Here is an 8,449-nt window from a genome sequence, read left to right on the forward strand (position 1 = left end):
CTCTGCAATCTCCATGTGTCTCCGTTTTGTTCTAATATCTCCCAATATTTCGGCCACTTGGCCTCCATATTGAGTCTTTTCAGAGCCTTAGCTTCCATAGGTGACAACCACCTTGGGGTCTTGTTTTCTAATAAATCTTTGTATCTTGTCCAGACATTAAATACTGCTTTCCTGACAATATGGTTCTTGAATGCTTTGTGAGCTCTAACCTTGTCGTACCATAAATATGCATGCCACCCAAACGCATTATTAAACCCTTCCAAATCCAAAATGTCAGTTTTTTCAAGAAGTAGCCAGTCTTTCATCCAGCAGAATGCTGCTGATTCATAATATAGCTTCATGTCCGGCAGGGCAAACCCCCCTCTTTCTTTAGCATTAGTCAATATTTTAAATTTTATTCTGGGCTTTTTGCCCTGCCAGACAAACTTAGAAATGTCTCTCTGCCACCTCTTGAAACAGTCCATCCTGTCTACAATCTGCAAAGTTTGAAACAAAAACAACATTTTTGGCAATACATTCATCTTTATAGCAGCAATTCGACCCAACAAGGAGAGCTTCAATTTTGACCAGATTTCTAAATATTTTTTAACCTCTGACCAACATTTTTCATAATTATCTTTAAATAAATTCAGATTTTTGGCTGTCATATTTATCCCTAGGTATTTCACTTTCTTCACCACATTTAAATCTGTCTCCTTCTGAAACCTTTCTTTTTCCATTATTGTCAAATTTATCTCCAAAACCTTAGTTTTTTGCTTATTTAATTTAAATCCTGCCACCTGACCAAATTCCTGAATCAGTTCTAAAACTCTTTTCGTACTAGATTCTGGCTCCTGTAATGTCAAAACCAGGTCATCTGCAAAGGCTTTGAGTTTATATTGTTTAGCTCCGACCTGAATTCCTTTGATCAACTGGTCCTTCTTTTAAACTCTTCTGACACCACATTATTAACTATCAGTTTTGCCTTTTGTTCTGAATAGATTGCTTCTATACTATTTTCAAACCCCCGTCCCACTCCCATTCCCTTAAGATTTTTCTTCATAAAATTCCAAGAAATATTATCAAAGGCCTTCTCCGCATCAATAAAAATTAAAACTGCTCTTGTATTAGTGTTCATTTGCAGTAACTCCAGAATATCGATAATGTTCCTTGTGTTGTCAGACAAATGTCTGCCTGGGAGAAAGCCTGCCTGGTCTTTGTGTATCACTTCATTCAACACTCTTTTTAATCTGTTGGCTAGAATATCTGCAAAAATTTTGTAATCCACATTTAAAAGGGATATGGGACGGTAGTTCTTAAGTTGTGTCTTTTCAACTTCAGATTTTGGTATAAGCATTATGGTCGGAGCAGGTTTTTGGGCAGATTTCCACCTTTCTAGTCTTAGGTGCCAGTCCTCTAGTTATCCATATTTGGTCAATTCTTGTCCATGTCATTTTGGCTTCAGAGAAGAATGTCCCTTCTCTTCCTAGGGGGTTTTTTGTTCTCCAGATGTCAATCAGATCCATGTTGTCAGTTAGTTCAAAAAAGGTTTTTGGTAGCCTGCCCTCTTTTGTTATGCTTTGACTTTGCGCCTTATCCATGTTCGTAGATACCACCCCATTCATGTCCCCCATCATAATAATGTTATTATAGTCCATATGATCCAGCATTGTCTCATGCAACTTCTTGTAAAATTCCGACTTCCCCTCATTTGGTGCATAAATTCCCAAAATCAAAAATTTTTCTCCTTGTACTTGAATTTCAATTGCCAAAATTCTTCCATGCTCATCTTTAAAAAGGAATTTTGGCTTTCTTTTGCGTAGATAACAACTCCTCTCTTCTTCACTCTGTCAGATGAAATAAATTCTTGACCCAGTCTCATATTGATTAAAACTTTCCTATGAAGCCTAATCACATGTGTTTCTTGTAGGCAAATTAAGTCTAATTGTTCCTTTTTTAATAAATGAAAAATCTTCCTCCTTTTCTCTGGGGAATTAAAACCATGAATGTTCCAGCTTAGTAGTTGCAGAGACATGTTGAGATAATGCTATTCTCCCTTTGGAGGTGGTATCACTTTCTCAGGCTCATCAGAACCCAAAGATGTAGGTACAGAACTTAGTGGAGTTAGTTATATGGAGGAGAGTCTATTGGATATCCCTATGGCATAAACTCCCGAACCACTATCTAATTCAATGCATGTGGCGGGATGACTTCACAAATTTGTGGTCAGGAAAAATCCATGCCATATTGCTGTCCTATGAGATCTTGCCCACTGAATTGCTCAAACTGGATCTAAATGTGGCAAAAAGGTGTATAAATCAAAGGCTGGATGATGCGGAGCTATACCAAAATTTCGTAGATGGTGGCAGAGCCTGCTCACCGTTAAATTTCGGCATAACCCCTATCTACCGCGCTCCGTCCTACTTAACATCGCTTATGGCCGCGTCTCACCGATATGCCTTCATTAGAGCTAGGTTCAATGTCTTTCCAACAAACGTGCTGAGACATAGATTCACTAAGGGCCAAGTCCCTTCAACGTGTGCTTGTGAAATGAAAACATCTGAATCTCTACATCATGTTATGTTTATCTGCCCTTTGTACAGTTCAGCCCGTGCTAGTATACTAAACCCCATAATCCAGCCTATGGCTGACAATCCAGTAGACCTACAGCTTGCCTGGGTTCTTCAAGATGTGGATCCTTATATTACCCTACAGGTTGCTAAATTCCTAACAGCTGTCCTCTCGTACAAGAGACGGAACGGAATGTTAGCTGATTATTGATAGTTATAAGAATTTTCTATAATGACATCAGATATTGATTTTAGTGTAATGCCAAATTTTTTTAATCTTAATCTTAAACTTTTTATGAATGGCTACTATCCGTCCTTGTGAGTTGCGAACTGTGTTATACTACTTGTGGTTTGTACGAGTCCGCTGTTTTATTTGATTTGTTTTGTTGTGTTGTGTTTCATGATGGGCGTAAAGCCGAATAAACATTTGTTGTTGTTGTTGAACTTAGTGGTCCTGGTCCTAAGACTCCTAATTCACCTTCAATCCCTTTCTGAGGGTCTTCTCCGTAGTCACTCAAAAATTTTTCCTTGTCTTCAGCTGTTTTGATTTTAACTTTCTTCCCCCTAACGTGAAAGATAGTCCCTGGAGGAACTCCCATCTAAAGACGATTCTGTTGCTTCTCAGTAATGTCACCAAATCTCCGTAGTTAGATCTAAGTTTTTTACCAGCTTGCCAAAAAATTTCACCCAGCCAGGTTGGTGAGGACATGGCTGACTACTGGCACTGGGTATGCATGGGCCGTGAGGGCCTAGTTTATGGTACATTCACAGTCTGCGCAGATGCGGACCCAATCATTAGGCTTGACAGGTGTATCGGTGTTTCCCAGGGGGCATTAGGCACCAGGTCCAGCACTCCTTGCTCCATGAGCCGGTCCAATTCCTTGTGTATACAGGGTTTCAGGGCGAATAGGACCCAGTGGGCCTTGAGCCTGATGGGTCATATGGTGGGGTCTAGCTGTAGGGCATTGGGGGGTATATTGTCCCAATGCCCCGTCAAAAACCCCCAGAAACACTTTGCATATGGTGTCCACGTCCACTTGTAAGCTAATGCGGGTCACCCAGTGACGGCTTGCCCCAGCGGTCCAAACCATGCCAATCCTAGCAAGCTAATGTAGAGGCCACAAGAAAGTCCTCAATATTGCACCCTGAAGGTTCCCACCCCCATTGTGGGGACCTTACGTTTCTGGAAGTCCCAGAAGGTGAATGGGGCCAGCTTGAGTTTGGGACCCCCGCTAGGGCACAGTTCCTTTAAGGTTCTTGCCAAGATTATGGATAGCGTTGAACCCATGTCAAGCTCCATGCAGCACAGGGCCCCCTCTATCTGCAACTCTACATAAATTTTCTCTGTGTTGGAATGGGGCAACTGGTATACCTGGCAGTCCATGATCTCCGTCGAGGTGCCTTGGTGTGTTGGGCACCGGGACCTGGGCCTCTTGGTTCAGTCATCTGATGCCCCCACAAAGTCAATGGGCAAAGTTGAAGCCCTTCTTTGCAGGCACCTGCTATCTTCAGTGTCAGAAGGCACCTATGATGACCCCAACCTGATTTTTAAAACCACAGGGGATCCATTCATGTCCCTCACTCTGTTTAATCAACATTGACCATCAGTTTGTTTGAAACAAGCTGCTAAACTTGACCATAAATTATTTCTACGTTTACCTGCTCCAAATGGCAAAAATTCTTCTCTAGACCTAAAATTTCCATCCTTGTCCAAAAAGTGGCTTGGGTTGAACTCTTCAGGTTTTTCCCATCGCGTGGGATCGACAAGAACAGAGTTCATATCTGGAACAACAAATGCCCCCTGAAAAGAAGAAACAGCTGTCTCAGAATGCATCTGGAACAGCAGAAAACAGTTTTGCCATTCGCTGCCCCAAATCCTAACACATTTCTCACATACAGTGGTACCTTGGGTTACAGATGCTTCAGGTTATGTGTTTTCGGGTTGCGCACCGCGGCGAACCTGGAAATACTGGAACGGGTTACTTCTGGGTTTTGGCGCTCGCGCATGCACAGAAATGCCAAATCGCACTTTGTGCATGCACAGAAGTGCCAAATCGCAACCCGCATGTGCGCAGGTGCAGCGCTGCGGGTTGCGAATGTGCCTCCCGCACGGATCACGTTAGCAACCCAAAATTCCACTGTATAGAGATAAAGTCAATAAGCACAATATTTCATTCAAATCCTGATTTGGTGCAACAGAAGATAGTATGTATTTCTCATAATAGAATTTATTAACTTTCAGATTGTTAATCTTCAGATTTCTTTTCGAGAGAAGGGAGATCCTTCTCCCTCAGATTTTGTGCTGCTTATGTGCTTTTAAAGTGCCACTCTCAAGTGCTCTTTGCTCTCAAAATATACAACTGCTGCCTTATCTATATCCTGTACCTTTGGAACATGAAAACCATGCATTTCCAAATCCTTTGCATTTAGTCTGGGAATCCCAACTAATAAGGGATATTTTGCATGCAAAATTTCATGCATCACCGCGTTGGTGTAAGGCAGTTTCTTTCGATCTTCATAGCAAATGGGAAGGGAGGAACCTAAAACATCTTCCATCTCCTTGTAGATTTTATCTGCAGTGAAAAGTGGGAAATGAAGCCTTATTTTAAAATACCCTGGTTTAAATCTGAGAAACTTCTGACAATCAAGCTGTATAGGGTGGGGTGAAAAGACCCCAGTATATTAAGTGAGGCTCATTGGTAGATGCTGGCGGCACCCTGAAAATAAGAAGTTAACAATTAAATACTGTGAATGCAGCTGCATGTGGAAAAGGTCTACTGCTCTGTGGTAGAACATCTGCTTTGCATGCAGAAGGTCCATGATTCAATTCCCAGAATCTCCAGGTAGGGCTGGGAATGTTCCTTCCCTGAAATCCCGGAGAGCTGATGGCAGCCAGTGTAGGCAATACTGTGCTGGATGGACCCTGGCCCTGACTCAGCAGCAGCCAGTTTCTCATGTTTCCACAAATTCAGAGGGGAGTTCCTTACTCTCTGGGAAGACTATTTCACCAGGAGCCAGATCAAATGTTTCTTTCACCCACTCGGTTCTGCCCTTACTGAAACTCAGTGCCTGGTTTCTCTTCCACACAGAACAGGATTGCAGCCAGTGCATGGAGGCTAGTTAGCACAGTTTTATGGCTGCCCATTTTCCCCTGTCTTCCTCCTGGCAGAGTGGCCACAGTGGCGACCCACACTGTGCCCTGCTCAGCCATACCCCAAGGCAAACACCTCTGTGGTGAAATCTGCAAAGCAGGCACAAGCATGTGGCAGAGGAGGAGAGCTGGCGATGATGCTCCTGAGTCGGACTGAGGGCCAACCAACCCTCCTGCTGCCGCCATCTTTGGATGCAATGTAAAAAATCCATGGAGGTGGCAGGAGTAGCAGGGATTAAGCAGCAAAATGGCATTTGGCCACAACTACAGCCCACAAATACTAAAGGAGGAGTGAAGGTGCCCCACAGAGTCCTCTGGGGCCTCTCCTCACTTTTTTTTACCTCAGGAATGTAACCAGCAGCAGCCTGGTCACTCTGGCCTGCCTTTTCCTCTCAGTGCCTCAGAGAGACAGGGCAGGAAAGGGGGAAAGAATGGCTAACAGCCTAACAGCAGGACTGAGTGAAAATTAGTAGCACTCTTGGTTAATTGGGGGTTCATATCAGGGGGGGTGCTTCCCAGTGGATGGAGTGTGAGGGGGGAAACCAGCATCTCCTTGTGGTGGTACTTAAAATGGTTGTTAGGAATTAAGTATAATGAGGGGATTCTAGAGAGCTCTGGCTCCCTATTCTCCTGAGAGAACAGATGCCTCTTCCCTTCCCTCCTGAGGAGAAGAGTTAGTGGCTGACAAAAGACCAAGCACTGAGGCGACCACAGAAGGGAAAGGAAGGGCAGCTCTGTGTTCCTCCTATCCTTAGCAGCTATCCCTTGAGGCAAGGACAAAATGGGGGCTTCCCCTCTTGGCAAAGCTGCCTATCCTCCCATTTCTGAGAGCGAAGCAGATGCTGCCCAGGAGCTGAAGCATATCTAGGAAGCAGACCAAACCTGAAATGAATTCAAGTCATTGACATCCCCTTCCCAAGTTTCTGAAGGGGTTCTTTTTATAGGGGTTTTGTGTATCATCAGCCTGTCAGCAAGAATGGCCAGAATCCCCTTTCCCTGAAGACAGGCCTCTCTTCTGGAGTCTGCTGGGATATAGAGGGGCCTAGAAGTTAAATGGCAAACAAAATCCCAAAATAAAAGCATTTTTATGCATTTTCCCCCACATAGAACTAGGAAATGGCACACTCTATACTTCTCTGTGAGGAAATCCTAGTGTTACCAGAAAATCTGGAATCAAATAACGTTCCCAGTTTTCTGGGAATGATCTCTTGATTACTGTGGAAATAGGTCACTGTTTGTTCTATGGACTGGAGAGCAAATGTTAGTCAAAACTAGATGAAACAAGTCAGCAGATCTTGGTGACTGAGCAGAAGTAAACAACACCTAAGTTTGCAGTATTATGCCTAGCAGCATTTTGCCTTTATAAGAAATAGTAAAACATTTTGTTTGGAATCAAAAGTCCGGCAATCTTAAAACAAAACAATACAGTCACCACAAAGATAAGAAAACACATTCACAACAGAGAAACTGGTTTTGGGTGAGTTGCCTATTTCCATCATATTAACTACTAACTACTTTTATAAAAAAAAAGGTTCAGAAAAAGGCAACACACAATGATTATGGGGCTGGAGTAACACCCCATGAGGAAAGGCTGTACCATTTGGGTGCAACTGTGAACAAACATCTGTCACCCACCCATTATGAAACCTTGGAAGAATTACAATCAGCTACTAAAAAGCAAATAAATCTAAGCTCTTCTCTATAGGGATCCAGGGAGGTGCTTGCTTCCATTGCAAAGTTCTCCCTCACCTTGAACATCTGAATAAGACACCATGAGGAGCAGTGCCCATTGCAGAGTAGCAGCAGTCGTCTCTGTCCCTGCGATAAAGAGGTCAAGAACACACTCTGCCAGGTTGTCTTCATCAAAGGTAGAGTTGGGGTCATCCTTGCTCTGTTGATGATAATGGAAAAGGTGAAATGTTGGAATTAATTGCAGGCCACACAAAATCTATCTGACTTGGGGGGGGGCTTCCTAGCGCAACACCTAATACTTTGTTTTACAGGTAAATTTGTAGGAAGATACTTGCACACAGTCATGGACTGAAGTAGTCATCTAAAATGCCTGTTGCTCGCCACCCCAGTCTCCAAGTGGTTCAAGATTCCAAGAGTTCCAGGCACTTACCCAGGGATGGAGTAACACCCCATGAGGAAAGGTTGTACCATTTGGTACAACTGTCCCTAAAGTTGTATTCTCCTTTCAGAACCACAACTTCAGTCTCTGAGCCCTGCTCTGGGTCCCATTACCATTAGAAATATAGCAGCTGGCAGAATTCTTGGAGAATTTTCCATAGTGGCAGCAAAAACATGAAATACCCTTTCTAGGTAGTTCCTCCAAACTTTTCTGTTTAAGTGAATAAACATGGGTCTGAAGAGGATCTGTTGATGGATAGATGCTGCTGTGTTCTGAACTTAACTAACCTGTCTGTTCTGGTTCTGCTACATATTATTTTAATAAGTTTTTAATAGGTGTTGCAGTTATGATTATATTGCTTCTGAAGCTTTGTGGGAGGTTTTTTTGTTCATTCCTGGTTTCTCTTTAGCCTCTTTGAATACTTCAGATAAAAGTAAGGTGGATATGTATTAAATTTATGTGAACTGTCAAAGCTTAAGGACACAGTGCTAAGGTGAATTATTCTCACATTTTGGCTCATTTTTGTTGCAAAGAGTTTAGTGCAACATTCATTCATTCAGCAATTGGTCTGTGAGCACTTAGTAAAGGATGCTGTGATTACTAAGACCCAGCATGGGT

Source organism: Podarcis gaigeae, assembly GCF_964106915.1.
Source record: "Podarcis gaigeae genome assembly, chromosome: 5".
In the NCBI taxonomy this organism is placed as follows: domain Eukaryota; kingdom Metazoa; phylum Chordata; class Lepidosauria; order Squamata; family Lacertidae; genus Podarcis; species Podarcis gaigeae.